This window comes from Globicephala melas, chromosome 2 (assembly GCF_963455315.2).
Source record: "Globicephala melas chromosome 2, mGloMel1.2, whole genome shotgun sequence".
Lineage (NCBI taxonomy): Eukaryota > Metazoa > Chordata > Mammalia > Artiodactyla > Delphinidae > Globicephala > Globicephala melas.
In genome coordinates, this window is record NC_083315.2 from 113,363,725 (window position 1) to 113,380,701 (window position 16,977).

Here is a 16,977-nt window from a genome sequence, read left to right on the forward strand (position 1 = left end):
CCCTCCCTTCCTTCCTTCCTTCCTTCCAGCCTCCCTCCATCTTTCCTCCCTGAGCATGGTAGACGTCTTGGAATCCTTTCTGATCTCCCTACCAAGCTGTCCCCCAGCTTCATTATGTTCAGCCCTCATTTGCACATGCTCTTGACACCTGGTGTTTGGTGGCAGAAATGGCTGATAAAATTCCACCCTGATTAATTTCATGTTTAATCTAACTGATACTTCTGTAGCCTTTGCAAATAACCTCTTTGAACAAAAACTGCAACGGCTCATTCCAAACCCGATCAAAGAGGTATGCATGACTCACAGCCACTAAATAAACATTGATGCCTGATGGCAGTAATATGGCTATTTATATTCAGAGCCTGATTTAACCAGTGGCATTCCTGTAATAAGATAATAAGCATGAGCTGTTTACGACAAAAAAAGGAGAGTCTGTGGTGCTGGTGTTCAATAAAATCCCTTAACAGGCAAATGAGTCTCTGAAATTGGTTGGCAAATACATCCAGAATGAGATGTGCTAATTAGTTGCTGTTACTGCTTTTCTAAAATAAAGAGTTTAGACTTAAATTAGCCCTGAAATTTAGTACAATAAAAAATACTGGATATATGATATCATGTTGAGAGTCTTACAGATTATATCTAATATATGTACAGCAATACAATGAAGAAAAAAGAACTCTGCACATAAATCACTAGATTTTAAACAGAGACTGTCTAAGAAGAGGTTTTAAATCTGAAGAATTAGATATTTGAATCTCAGGTTCAAGTTTTTTTTCTATTCAGAAAGCATTTGTAGATGATCCTCTTGGCTATACGGGCAGAGATATCTATTACTATAAGCACTTTAATTTTTAAATAGAAAGAGCAAAAGAATGCAAGAATTATCTTCATCACATTTGGATACCCTTTAAAAATAGATTAAGCCATTCAGAACCAAGATCACAGAGGGTCTAGGTAAACATGTAGCAGACAGCTGTCTGGATGCCGAAAAAAATACCGGAAGTATCAAGCTTGTGAAGCCTCTCCCAACAGCATCCAGCACTGGTTTTCCTCAACTGAGGTAAAAGCAGCAGGCGTGTTGTGCCTGCTCCCTTTCTCCTTCTGCCATCACTCCAGGCAGACCTCTTCCAGCTTCTAAAGATGCATCTTCAAACTTCCATTTTCACTGCTTCCTTCACCAAGCTTGAAGGAGCTGCCTCTGTCAGGACTTGCAATTTCAAATAGTGAGATGGTCTCAGAAGACAACCAAACATTATTTCTTTTAAAAAATCAAATATTATATCTAAAAAGTTACGGCCAAGTCGTAAGAGGATTCAGCTTGTGTCTCCATCATACTTTTTTCCCTGAAACCAAGGTGAATTCAAGACCCTGTTGTTTGAATTTAGCTGGTTGAGATGATGCTTGTTTTCCCAGAGCAAATGGTCTTTCTTCTTTTAAAGCCAACTAGATGGCAGACAGTGCTGTAGCCCTAGAGTAGTAATGTTTCTAATGTTAGCAATGAGTCGATTCATTCATCTGAGTTCTATTCATCTACAGTTAAACCGACAAAGGTTGATTATTTATGTGCTTTAATTTAGATGTTCAGTCTGCATCAGAGTCTTTAGTTACCAGGGGTAATTGATGATGTACATCTTTGTCTCCACGTCACAGTGGGCCCCAACTCAGGTACCAACGTTTTCAGCTAATACTGAGACCTAGAATTGTTAGGGACACTCTCATATAATCTAGCAAATAATTGATATTATAAACAGAACCCTGAGTCATGAACATGTGGTCTTCCCTATATTTTTCAACAGTAGTACTTAAGGTTCTCTTGAAACCAATTCTGGACTAGCTTAAGACAAAAGGGAATTTACTTGAAAGGATATTAGCAATTTTATAAAAGGCAAGGATGACTTGAATAGCTGTGCCTCAGAAGCGCAAGAACAACAGCAATTCCGGAGACGTGAAAACAAGAGCTTCTGGGCTTATTCTGCTATTTTTGTAGCTCTGAGACTAACATCTCCTGGTTCCTTTGTTTCTTTTTTAAGATTCCGTGTTCTTAGACAAGAAAATCTGGTTGGTCCAGCTGCGCTCAAACAAATGACCTGAACAAATCAGTTATGACTAACAAAGAGGGGGGGTCAGGGTCACATGGCATAGACATGGCTTCCGTGCAAGTCCCCAGAGACTTGGAGGATAGTTGTCAAATGGGCAGCAAACCAAAGGGTCCTCTATACCAGTGCTCCTCCAAGTGCTGGTCCCCAAAAATGTCTGATGTCAATCCAGGAGGGTACTGTACAAGGAGCAGGCACCAGAATCGAAATCAACACATTGCTTACTTCATTGAGAAAATCTTGCTATTAAAAAATCATCAGCTGAACGAAACAGTGTGCTAGTGACAAAGCTGGGTTATGTCCTGGTGCAGCATGTCTCACCTCCTCATGGACCAGTAGTGAACGATTTGTGGACCACCCTTGAATAGCAGTCTCTTCTCGTCAGCCCTTGCCTGACTTTATGGGACTCATACCAGAGCAATCAAGAACATAGACTTTGGGCTTCCCTGGTGGCGCAGTGGTTAAGAATCCACCTGCCAATGCAGGGGACATGGGTTTGAGCCCTGGCCCAGGAAGATCCCACATGCCATGGAGCAACTAAGCCCATGCGCTACAACTAGTGAGCCTGCGTTCTAGAGCCCGTGAGCCACAACTACTGAGCCTACAAGCCACAACTACTGAAGCCCGTGCACCTAGAGCCTGTGCTCTGCAACATGAGAAGCTACTGCAATAAGAAGCCTGCACACCACAGCAAAGAGTAGCCCCGCTCGCCGCAACTAGAGAAAGCCTGCACACAGCAACAAAGACCCAACACAGCCAAAAATAAATAAAATTAAATTAAATTAATTTTTAAAAAAAAGCTTTTAAAAAAAGAACACAGACTTTGAAGCTACTGGGTTTCAGTTCTCACTATCCTGAGTAGCTGAATGACCTTGGGCTAATGAATACCCCAAGCCTCACTTTCATCATCTAAGTTGGAGGTAACAATACCACCATATTTGTCAGGACTCCTTCAATTGCAGGCAGCAGAAAATCAAGTCATTAAATTAAACCAGATGAAACTGTTGACATCCAATCTGCAAAAATGGCAATTTTATTGTGGTTCAAACTAACAGCTTAAGCTAAAAATGATTTTATTGGCTTATGCAGCTGGCAACTATAACAGTGGAATAGGTAGCACACACATCTGAATCTAAGGCTCAAATGAATAAAGAGAAGCCCTCTCTTTTTCAGCAACCAGAATTGGATCATGTGGCATAGAATGATGCTAATTGGCCCTACTTGGGTCATGCTCCCAACCCTCCAGCCCAATCACTGTCAAAAAAGACACGAAGTTTCTCAATGGGCCAGGCTTAGGTCATGTGCTTGGGAGTAAGCCGGGCACTATGATTAATAGATTGACGGGTCTGTCAGATAAATCCTTTCTGTTTTGTTTGGCCATAACCCTAGGGCCTAGCACATAATAGGTGTCCCCCAAATTAGGTAAATAAATGATTGGGGAGGGCGTATTGTGCAACCTCTTCAGTCAAAAGAGGGGGCAGACGAAAGCATTAGAATCGCATGATAAATGCTTACACCATATGGTTGTTGTGAAGATCAGACAAGAATATGATGCGTATGGGACAGGGCCTAGCACATGAGGGCACTTTTATTGGCCACATAGATCAGGTCAGCGTGGGAGCCCACTTCTTCCATGCAGTGACTTGCACATATCAGGCACCCAGGTTTTTTGATTGACTGGATGAGCTAATAAGTGAACTCACGAATAGACAATGAGCAATCTGGATCCTGTATTTTCCTTTGGAAAAGTTCTTTACCCTATGACAATTTTGATTTTGTCTGGTTTTCCTACAAACAACCAGACACGAATCACACGATCAATAGGGCAAGAGCAGGGCTTCCCTGGTGGCGCAGTGGTTGAGAGTCCGCCTGCCGATGCAGGGGACACGGATTCGTGCCCCAGTCCGGGAAAATGCCACATGCCGCGGAGCGGCTGGGCCCGTGAGCCATGGCCACTGAGCCTGCGCGTCCGGAGCCTGTGCTCCGCAACGGGAGAGGCCACAACAGTGAGAGGCCCGCGTACCGCAAAAAAAAAAAAAAAAAATTAAGAGAAATTAAGAAAGAAATTGTGAAGAGACGATGGAAGGTCTCTGGCTTCTGTCAGATTCAGTGAGGCAGAGAGGAGGGCTAGATACTGCCCCTTGGTCCTCAGCTTCTACTTCCACCTTTTTCTATGCTCCCCCCTGGATCACAGGGACTGGAAAGGCATAAAACCCTATTTTCCCAATTCCCTTTCTGCTAGGGTTCTAGATGAGATTTAGCTTCTGCTGATAAAATGCACTCATGTGCAGAAAGAAGTAGGGTCATTCTCTCTGGGCAGTGGTGACCGGTGAGCATGCTCCCACAAACACAAGCTTTTGCAGTGGCCACCCTCCACATTACACTGTCTGATGACCAACCTAATGGGTATTGGGCAGCTGTCATGCTGGCAGCATTTTCCTGACCTCTGGGTGATAGTAGAGAGTAGACAGAAGAGAGAAGAAAGGCACTGCATGCAGTGAGGTGGACTGAGTTGCACGCCCTTGGCTGGAAGAGCTCCAGCTTCTTACCCCCACATTTTCTCCCCCCAAAAATAGGGTCACATGATTGAGACACTATTTCTTATAAATAAACTTTAAAATGAGATTGTATTAGAATGACTGCTGTTCGCAAATCAATCAATGTAACCCATCATACTAATAAATTCGAGAGGAAAAGCCACCTGTTTGTATCAACTGATATAGAAAAAGCATTTGATCAAAATTCAATGCCCATTCATGATAAAAACTCCCAGAAAAGTAAGATAGCAGTAAACTTTCTCAATTTGATAAAGAACATTTACAAAAAACTTACAGCTAACATTATATTTAATTGTAAAGGACTGAATGCTTTCCTCCTAAGCTCAGGTCCAACGTAAGGATGTCTGCAAAGATGTCTGCTCCCTCCACTACTATTCAGCCATGATCTAGCCAACTCAATAAGGCAAGAAAAAGAAATAAAAGGCACACAGATACAAAAGGAAGAACTAAAACTGCCCGTATTTGCAGATGCCATTATGGTCTGCATAGAAATCCCAAGGAATCTTAAAAAAAAATTCCTTGAACTAGTAAGTGCATTCAGCAAGTTCACTGATAACAAGATCAACATAAAAAATCAATTGTAACAATGGAAAAATTAATTGTATTTCTATATCCTAACAGTGAATACACGGGAACAAATTAAAAACACAAAACCATTTATTATCACTCAAAAAATACAGCAATGGAGTGACTGCTATTCACAGGTCTCTCAGCTACTAGAGAGCTCTCCACCCTGACTCTAGTAAAGAGGTCAGGAAACCTTGAGTAAGGTTGGAGGTATTAATTTCGGGCAGTTAATTACATTCTTTTAGCAACCATCTCCCTGAAGTTTTCACTGGGCAAATCCTTCAGGAGGACATCCCCATTAGCTATTCATTTTTCTTCCTCACTGACTGGAGAATGAAGTGACTGTTGGCTGTGTCACACAACTCGTTGATATTCACCCCTGGGTGAAGTGATCCTCAAATAATTACCAAATGTAGTTCAGGTAACTGAATTAGTGAATTACCTTAGTTCCTTTGAGATGAAAGACTCTTTAGGAATGTGAAATACTTCCACTCTTTGTTATTTATAACATGAACAATGAAAGAACCCAAAGTAGTATTCAATATGCTCCAGGAATGGGATGACTAAAATTAAAGAATGCAATTGGTTTTCATTTTCCATATTTTTCATTTTCTCTCCTTTTCATTTCAATAGTCAGGACTGACTATGACAAGACATCAAATCCCCTCTGATGTTAATAAGGCATCAACTATGGAGCTCTGGGAAGAGAAAAATTCAGCTGAAGTGTGACAAGTACGTGGTTCTCCTCCTTCCTGTGATTTATTACCATTTCCTCTCACCCACCCTATTACACTACTCTACAGGTGAAAACCTCCTCCCTTGCTTTGTTTTCTTCTTCCTTAGTCTAATTTGCCAAATTTAAGAGTCTCAACTACTCTTCCACCCTTCAGACAAACAACTGCTCCCATCAGTGGTCTCCCATCAGAGAAATGCAGGATGCCCTCAGCTTAGTGCTCTGCCCTGGGTGCGAAGAAGACAGAAGCCTAGAGGCAAATCCCAGGCAGACAGCTTGACCTGGGGTGGGAGGAGTGGGAAGAGGTGGAGATGGGGCTGAGGTTGGCAAATCAAGGCCCAGTCTACCTGAGGTTGGTAGAGGGCTGAAGATGGTGGCGGAGATGCTAGGCTCTACTCATGCCAGATATGGGTGTACTGCATTTATTGAATCCAATTTACAGTTATTCATTTTTAGTTTTCATTTTTTAAAGCATTAAGGGTTTTCTATTTCTCTCTCTTTTCAAATATCTTTTTAAGTGTAATGTATTTATTTTGGAACGGGAATAGGTAATACATTCACATAGTTCACAATTCAAAAAGCATTCAGTAATATACAGTGAAGACTCCCTCCCACCTACATGCTCCAGCCACTCAGCTCTCCTTTCAGAGGCACCAGCATCATCAACTTCCTACTTCTCCTTGCAGAAATATATAAGCAAATTTGTATAAGGTATCCCCTCACCATCTTTTATTTACACACATGATAACTCACTATTCTGTTCTGTACTATGCTTTTCTCACATAATATATCTTAGAGATCATTCCACACCAGTACACAAAGACCTCTTCAATCTTTTTTATAATAAATAGTAATCCATTATGTTAACGTATCTTCATTTGTCTAACCACTCTCCCATTAATGATCATTTCCATTATTTCCAATTTTTTGATACTACAAACAGTGCTGTAATGATTAACCTGTCAATAAGTGATTTCCACATATAGGAGTATGTCTGTAATTTAATAGAATTGCTACTAACAGAATTATTATAAATAATTCCTGTAAATAGAACTGCTAAATCAAAGATTATGTATTTGTAATTTTGATAGATACTACCAAATTGCAAATACATGTCACCTGACGCAAAATCCTTTGCCCATTTTTCTATTGCATTATTGGGTTTTTTCTTATTGATTGTGTAGCAATGACTTCAAATATGTTTCCTAATTTGTCCATTGACTTTTGACTCAGCTATGATTGTTTTTGCATGGATACATTTTTAAAAACATGATTGAGTTTTTCAATCCTTTCTTTTATGAGTGCTATAATTTGTGTCATATATTTAAAGGTTTTCTTCAGTCATAAATTACAACAAGAAAATCTTTTATGTTTTTTTCCTATTTTTATGGTTTCATATTTTTCTATTTAAAATCTGTAACCCATCTGGGATTTATTTGGTAAGATTTGAGGTACGGCTCCAATTTTAATTATGTATTTATTGTTACAGCTAACTACCCTGTTGTCCAAACATCATTGATAAAAATCCAGTGTTCCCAGTGATTTGTAATGAGACCTTTATCATATGCTAAATCCCTGTTTGTTTTGGGGTCTACTTCTTGATTTTCTATTCTGTTTTATCTCTCTATTCATGTACCAGTGGCATCCTAGTTTAATTTTTAAGAACGTAACTAAAAGGAATTGTACTTCAATTTTTTAAACTTTATGTATCTCCTTAAAGTAACTCTTCCTTTGGGTCAGTGATCCATGGAAACAAGGTTTCCTGTCTGTGTCTTACAACATTGTTTACTTTCCCGCAGATAGCTCAGGACTAGATTTTTCTTAATCTTCCAGGAAATGAAATTTAGCCTCTACCATCTGAGTGGCATAGTCAAATGAATGGCATAACCTTGGGCTTATGAGATGACCATAGGAATAGCATATTTTACTTTTCCAAATCCTGGTGCATAACAGGGTCACAAGGAACAGGCTCTTTTATTCCTGTGGTCATCGCTTTAAAATAAAGTTGTATACTTAATGAATATTTACTATACGGCAAGTTGCTTCGGTGAGGATGCTTTTGGTTTCAAGTCATAGAAACAGATTCAAACAGCCTTTCACAATAAGGAAATGCATGAACTGCGGTAACTAGTTCTCAAGGAGTAGGGGGTTGGACAGGCAGTGTCAGTAGCCTGGCCATGTCATTACAGATCCAGCCTCTTACCATTTTGTGTTCCTCCATCCTCAGTCATTGGGTCCATTCTCAGGCCGATGGCAAGATGGCTTTGGCATTTCCAGGTATCCTCTCCAGACATGAAAACACCCTGAGAAAGAGACAGCAGCTCGTTTTGTTCTTTCTTAGGAGCAAGGGAACATTTCCCTGAAGTCTCCCATGTGTGATTGGTCAGAATTGGGTGACATTCCCATTCCCAAATCAATCACTGACAACAGGAATGTGATTAGCTCAAGGCCAATCATACCCACCCCTGGGCTGGCCAAGGGTGAGTTCCCTCCAAGGCACATGGCTGCTTGAAGAGGGTGAACATCTGCACAAAACCTGGATTCTCATAGTAATGGAAGTGGGTAATGGTTGCTGACAATGAGTCTGCCTCATCCCTCTCTCTCTTTCTCTCTCCTGACTGGTTTCCTTTGCAAGACATCCAACAATGTCCCCCTTCACACACACTTAGTGTTTGGTCATGTATTAACTGCAAACTGAAGAATTCAATAAACACTCATTGAACTCATACTATACGCCCAAAATGTGTGAGGAGCTGAGGACTAGAAGAAGGAAAGACAGGGATCCTGATCTCAATGATGTCATGGGAGAGGCAGAAAATTAAGGAATTCCTTAATTCCTTAGTACAGTGATAGGTGCTATGTATTGATACATAACTTAAGGGTGCTATGGGAGTTCTAAAGAATGAGTAACTTCACTGGAACTTCATGGTAAAACAAATGGAATATTCCAGCTGAGCTTTGAAATATAAGTAGGTAATCAAGGAAGAAGAACATTCAGGCAGGGAAATTAGCTAGTACCGAGGACCAAGAAGGCATGGGCCTGGCATGCTCAGGTTACTATATGTGTTCTTTATGTCAAGCTATTAAGTGAACATGGCAGTGAGGCACCGTTTTACCCAAAGAATGAAGGTGCCTGGGGGGAGTTTAGAGGCCTGGTTTGCAACTTTGGTTTTTACTGTTTAAGAGACATCATCAGTGGATACCATCCCTAAGAAGTTCTGAGAGAGGTTAAAGCTAATTGCAGCATTCAAACACAAACAGCAGATTATTAATCAACTTTCTGAGGTGACAGACCACCTCTCAGAGACCCCTAAATCTTTCTTTCACTTCACAATCAAGCTTCTTGCAAACGATATCCATACTAGCATTCTTCTCACCTCCATTCATTCCTTAACCTCAACCCACTGAGGTTAGCAATATGATGGCTGTTCCTGCTAAGGTCACCAGAGGCCTCAATAAACTGTAAGACACAAAATAGAATAAAACCAACAACAACAACAATAAACCCTCTTACATCCTACCTTCCAATCACATGAACTATTTATAATTCACAAATTACATTGGTTAATACATTTAGAGACCCCGGGCACTGAAAGTATGAATTCTTTCTCCCACTGCAGTATAAAATTAAAAGCAATCCTAAATCATAATTTTTTCCATAAGGGCTTCATTTTTTTAAATAAATCATATTCTTTCAAAAAAAATCTTTCTCTGGACCCCTGCTTTGTTGCTTATTTAAGCATATGCCCACCAGCTGAGTAATCCAGCAATAAAGATATTCATACCTTGTTTGTAGTAGGTTAAATGACGTCCCCCCCAAAAGATATATTCACCCAGAACCTCAGAATGTGACCTTGTTTGGAATAAGGGCCTTTGCAGATGTAATTAAGGTGAAGATCTCTAGACCGATGATCCTGGCTTAGGGTGGGCCTTAAATCCAATGATTTGGATTTAAGAGAAAGAAACAGAGAATCACGGAGACATGTGGGGAGAACACCACATGAAGATGAAGACAGAGACTGGAGCAATGCATCTACCAGCCAAGGAATGCCAAGAATTACTGAAACCCCCAAAGCTAGGAGAGAAACACGGAACAGATTCTCCCTCAGAGCCTCCAGAAGGAACCAACCATGCTGACACCTTGATCTGAGACTCCTGGCCTCCAGAACTGTGAGAGAATAAATGTATGTTGCTTTAAGTCACTCAGTTGTAGTAATTTGTTACGGCAGTCCTAGGCAACTAATACCTTACTCCGTAACAATTTGAATTAAAATCAGGTAACTTTTGATTATAAGAAACTCAGGAAGAGAGGAATTTATTTTAAAGAACTGCAATCTCACAGGACACAGAGATGAGAAATTAAGCCTCCTGCTTTTGGAGCTGGGAACCAGGGCGGGGAAGGAAAGTGACTGTCCATCACTCAGAGTCATCTAATAAACTCTCTCGTATTGCTCCCTCTGGGAGTCATCCCATGCTGACCCCTGGCTGTCTTCCTTTGCTTCATCACTCTCTGGGTGCGTGTGGCTCTTCCAGGTGACTTCAGCCCCAGTCTCTGTAAATTTCAAGTTTGTTCCCCACATCTAACTGACTTTGTCTCTCAGCAGCCCAATTACAAATTGTCATGTGAGAAACTGGGTTGGCTCAACTTAGAGTTACCTAAGGGCTAGACCCCCGACGAGCCATCCGGTGCCCATCGCTGGCCCAGTTATAGCACATGAGAGGTGGAGCCCCGTGGCATGAGTGCTGTGCCTTCCAGCCTTTGGGCAGAACTCCCACTGCAGAGGTCACAGGGGTGCAGGCAAAACTTGGCCCCTCTGGTGCAATCTGGTCATTTTTCTCCCTCCCTCGCTAGACTATGAACCCCTAGAGGGCAAGAATAGAGGTCGCAGTGCCTGGGACATGGTAGATTTTCAAGGGGAGTCGGTTAAATGCAAAGGAATTAGTTGAGCTTTGTAGAACTGCAAGAAAAAGGTAAATGTTTACACCGCTTTCTCTGTTCTTTCTTGACAAAGTGGTCATTTTAAAGCTGACTTCCTTTCCTTACCTCTTTCTCAGAAATAGCAAAGAGACTATCTCTGGATATTTGATAAAAGGGCACTCACAAAGCCACACAACCTCACTGCGGTCCCTGATCAGCGGATCTAAGGTCAACAGTTCCCTCACCTCTTTCTCTCTCTCCATTGGTGTCCAAACTCCCTAATCTTTTGGCTGGTGCTATGATCCTTCTTGACAGAGAGCTCAGGGAAAGAGGTTGTTTGAGCCATCCTTTGCCTGTTTTTCCTTTTCTTTTCTTCCCTTTTAAAAAAATGGATTTTTCCCCACAGAGATCTTTTTTCCCAAATTTTTAAAAATTTAAGTATAGTGATTTACAATGTTGTATTCGTTTGAAGTTTACAGCAAAGTGAGTCAGCAAAAAAAAAAAAATATATATATATATATAGATAGAGAGAGAGAGACAGAGAGAGACAGAGAGACAAACAGACAGAGAGACAGAGAGATCTTATTTTGACAACACAATCTGGTGTAACATTCTTTCAGGAGACTGCTTAGTTTCTAGAAACTCTTCCTTTGCTTTAGCTACAGCTAGTTTGTTGAGACCCTTTTGCTAATAGCCCCTCCCTCGGGTCTAAACTTCCCCAAGTACACAGTGCTGGGCCAGGGCCTGGTGGAGATCAGAAATAAAAAAGGACCAGAAGAAGACATAACCTCAGTCACTGCAGATCTCGCAAAATATGGGGCACCCAGCTGGGCCAATCCAGAGAGGGCGCAGGAATCCTCAGGGGCGTCATCTGCATGAGATTTGCAAACCAAAAGGATCATCATCCTGGAACCCATACTTCTCAGTCAGGTGGGGAAAAGCTGATCATTCTTGTGCTAATCAGATGGACAGGTTTAGCTGAGGCAGGGAAGGAGAGAAAGGGGATAATTCCTGAAACCATTCTCTTTCTTCCAAGTCCAGCAGCCCTCCTGGCTCAACTGAAGGCCCCCCAAATTGTCATTAAAGCTGCCCCAAAGGAGAAATATTGGAAAGGGAGCATATGTAGGGACCTTTTAAAACCCTGCAAGGCATTGACATCATGATTCCTTCTGTGATGAATCAGAAGTACAGAAAACTAAGCACAATATTTTGTTCCCAAACTGGAGCCGTTTCTAAATTTAAATGTCAGTCATCTCTTCTCTTCCATGTATGTACCAGCAAGAGGCAGCCATGGGTGTTGTCAAAAGACTGCGTAGAGATTGGTTCAACATGGCGAAGTAGAAGGACATGCGCTCACTCCCTCTTGCGAGAGCACCAGAATCACAACTTGCCACAACCACTGGGTGGGTGACTCACAAGGTAGAAAACAATTATACCACAAAAGCCCATCCACTGGAATGAAGGTTCTGAGCTCCATGTCAGGTTTCCTAACCTGGGGGTCTGGCAACAGGAGGAGGAATTCCCAGAGAATCAGACTTTGAAGGCTAGCAGGATTTTGACTGTAAGACTTCAACAGGTCTAGGGGAAACAGAGACTCCACTCTTGGAGGGCACACACAAAGTAGTGTGTGCATCAGGACCCAGGGGGAAGGAGCAGTGACCCCATAGGAGACTAAATCAGACCTACCTGCTAGTGTTGGAGGGTCTCCTGCAGAGGTGGGGGGTGGCTGTGGCTCACTTGCGGGATAAGTACACTGGCAGCAGAAGTTTTGGGAAGTACTCCTTGGTGTGAGCCCTCCCAGAGTCCATTAGCCCCACCAAAGGGCCTGTAGGCTCCAGTGCTGGGTTGCCTCAGGCCAAACAACCAAAAGGGATGAACTCAGCCCCATCCATCAGCAGACAAGCAGATTAAAGTTTTACTGAGCTCTGCCCACCAGAGCAACACCCAGCTCTACCCACCACCAGTCCCTCCCATCAGAAAGCTTGCACAAGCCTCTTAGACAGCCTCTTGCCTCACTCACCAGAGGGCACATAGAAGAAGAAGAACTACCATCCTGTAGCCTGTGGAATGAAAACCACATTCGCAGAAAGACAGACAAAATGGAAAGGCAGAGGACTATGTAGCACATGAAGGAACAAGATAAAACCCCAGAAAAAGAAACTGAACGAAGTGGAGATATGCAACCTACCAGAAAAGGAATTCAGAATAATGATAGTGGAGATGATCCAGGACCTCGGAAAAAGAATGGAGGCAAAGATCAAGAAGATGCAAGAAATGTTTAACAAAGACCTAGAAGAACAAACAAACAGAGATGAACAATACAATAACTGAAATGAAAAATACACTAGAAGGGATCAATAGCAAAATAACTGAGGCAGAACGGATAAGTGACCTGGAAGGCAGAATGGTGGAATTCACTGTTGCGGAACAGAATAAAGAAAAAAGAATGAAAAGAAATGCAGACAGCCTAAGAGACCTCTGGGACAACATTAAACACACCAACATTTGCATTATAGGCGTCCCAGAAGGAGAAGAGAGAGACAAAGGACCAGAGAAAATATCTGAACAGATTACAGTCAAAAACTTCCCTAACATGGGAAAGAAAATAGCCACCCAAGTCCAGGAGCACAGAGAATTCCAGGCAGGATAAACCCAAGGAGAAACAGGCTGAGACACATAGTAATCAAACTGACAAGAATTAAAGACAAAGAAAAATTATTAAAAGCAACAAGGGAAAAACAACAAATAACATACAAGGGAACTCTCATAAGGTTAACAGCTGATTTCTCAGCAGAAACTCTACAGGCCAGAAGGGAGTGGCATGATATATTTAAAGTGATGAAAGGGAAGAACCTACAATCAAGATTACTCTACCCAGCAAGGATCTCAATCAGATTCGATAGAGAAATCAAAAGCTTTACAGACAAGCAAAAGCTAAGAGAATTCAGCACCACTAAGCCAGCTGTATAACAAATGCTAAAGGAACTTTTCTAAGTGGGAAACACAAGAGAAGAAAAGGACCTACAAAAACAAACCCAAACCAATTAAGAAAATCATAATAGGAACATACATATCAATAATTACCTTAATTGTGAATGGATTAAATGCTCCCACCAAAAGACACAGGCTCACTGAATGGATACAAAAACAAGATCTGTATATATGCTGTCTACAAGAGACCCACTTCAGACCTACGGACACATACACACTGAAAGTGAGGGGATGGAAAAAGATATTCTATGCAAATGGAAATCAAAAGAAAGCTGGAGTAGCAATACTCATATTAGATAAACTAGATTTTAAAATAAAGAATGTTATGAGACAAGAAATGACAATGCATAATGATCAAGGGATCAATCCAAGAAGAAGATATAACAATTTTAAATATATATGCACCCAACTTAGGAGCATCTCAATACATAAGGCAAATGCTAACAGCTATAAAAGAGGAAATCGACAGTAACACAATGATAGTGGGGGACTTTAACACCTCACTTACACCAATGGACAGATCATCCAGACAGAAAATTAATAAGGATACACAAGCTTTAAATGACACAAAAGACCAGATAGATTTAATTGATATTTATAGGACATTCCACCCCAAAACAGCAGATTACATTGTCTTCTCAAGTGCACATGGAACATTCTCCAGGATAGATCACATCTTGGGTCACAAATCAAGCCTCAGTAAATTTAAGAAAACTGAAATCATATGAAGCATCTTTTCTGACCACAACACTATGAGCTTAGAAATCAATTAAAGGAAAAAAAACCGTAAAAAACACAAACACAATGAGGCTAAACAATATGTTACTAAATAACCAAGCGATCACAGAAGAAATCAAAGAGGAAATCAAACAATACCTAGAGACAAATGATAAAATGAAAACACAACAATCCAAAACCTATGGGATGCAGCAAAAGCAGTTCTAAGACGGAAGTTTATAGCAATACAATCCTACCTCAAGAAACAAGAAAAAATTCAATTAAACAATCTAACCTTATACCTAAAGGAACTAGAGAAAGAAGAACAAACAAAACTCAAAGTTAGTAGAAGAAAGAGATCATAAAGATCAGAGCAGAAATAAATGAAATAGAAACAAAGAACACAATAGCAAAGATCAATAAAACTAAAATCTGGTTCTTTGAGAAGATAAACAAAATTGATAAACCTTTAGCCAGACTCATCAAGAAAAAAAGGCAGAGGACTCAAATCAATAAAATTAGAAATGAAAAAGAAGAAGTTACAACGGACACCGCAGAAATACAAACCACCCTAAGAGACTACTACAAGCAACTCTATGCCAATAAAATGGACAACCTGGAAGAAATGGACAAATTCTTAGAAAGGTATAACCTTCCAAGACTGAACCAGGAAGAAATAGAATATATGAACAGACCAATCACAAGTAATGAAATTGAAACTGTGATTAAAAACCTTCCAACAAACAAAAGTCCAGGACCAGATGGCTTCACAGGTGAATTCTATCAAACATTTAAAGAAGAGCTAACACCCATCCTTCTCAAACTCTTCCAAAAAATTGCAGAGGAAGGAACACTCCCATACTCATTCTACAAGGCCACCATCACCCAGATACCATAACCAGAAAAGGATACTACAAAAAAAGAAAATTACAGACCAATATCACTGAAGAGTATAGATGCAAAAATCCTCAACAAAATACTAGCAAACAGAATCCAAGAACACATTAAAAGGATCATACACGATGATCAAGTGGGATTTATCCCAGGGATGCAAGGATTCTTCAATATACGCAAATCAATCAAAGAGATACACCATATCAATAAATTGAAGAATAAAAACTATACGACCGTCTCAATAGATGCAGAAAAAGCTTCTCTTTTTTTCACACCCAAATTTATTTTTATTTTGCATACATAGGAAACATGACCCTATGAAAAGAACAAAAAAGAGAAATGAGCCAAGTGTTACAAGAGGAAAAGCATGCACCAATCTGCTCCCAGTTCACTCCTAGCCACACACTCAACGGAACTCTATGGAACTTCACACACCAGAAGCTGGACTGGCTCCAAGCGGTGGGCACTGTCCACTGACAGCACGGGGGGAAACAGAGTGGGCAGGAAATGTCACTGAGAGTGGAATTTCCACACACAGTGTCACTGCCCACAGTAGTGGATTCTCACTCAGGTTCAAGGGAAAACAAAATTTATCTCACACAAACATGAATATAAAATCTTTGAGTGCTACCTAAATCATTCAGTCTCAAGATCATTTGCTATCAAAAAGATAAACAAAATTTCATCATGGACATTTGGGTGCCTACTCAGCTGCACCCAATCCAACTCCAGGGGCAGCTCTCGGGCGCTTCCTCATCAGAACAGTAAAGGGAGAAACTGGGCCTGAAAATGCAAAACGAATGACCTGGAGGAAGAGGAACTTTTGGACCCATGTAGTTGTCCTGGGTTGTAAACAGCAAATGTTGCACTTTGTTATCTCATTCGAATCAAGGACCTGAGTGTGGGAGGTACTGAAGTTGGGGACAGGAGTTCAGAAGTCACACTCGGTGGTCAAAGACACCAGCAGCAGCATCCGCGTTCACAGACTGTTTCCATGGTGTTCGTCTGGCTCCAAGAGCATCCCGTGGAATTCCCGGGGAGGCCTCCAGACTTTCCATCCTTAGAAAAGGTAAGTCATCATGGCCCCATCCTGATTCCTCACTCCTACTCCATAGACGTGTCCCAGTAGAGCAGGGACAGGGTGACTAGGGCTAGGGAATGAAAACCCTCAGTATCCACTCCAGTGAGGTGCCCTGATGCTCAAGTTCAATGAGTGACAACTTCTCAAGAGGCTCTGTTTAGTTCATTTCAAAAATAAGCACCCTACCCCCACCCCCCACCACTACGCATACAGGGACCTACATGTCTTGGCTACGCGGCTTTGCCCTTCCTATACATGACCTGTCAGGTCTCAATCTGGGTTTAAATACATGATCGTGGTCATTACTCACTATGCAGAAGAGCAGGACTCGGGCCCCCTAACAACTCCAGGACTACCTGTGATCCCAGGGCCAGAGAGGTTTCTGAGCCAGGGTTTGCATTTCCAACCAGATCTTCTTTATT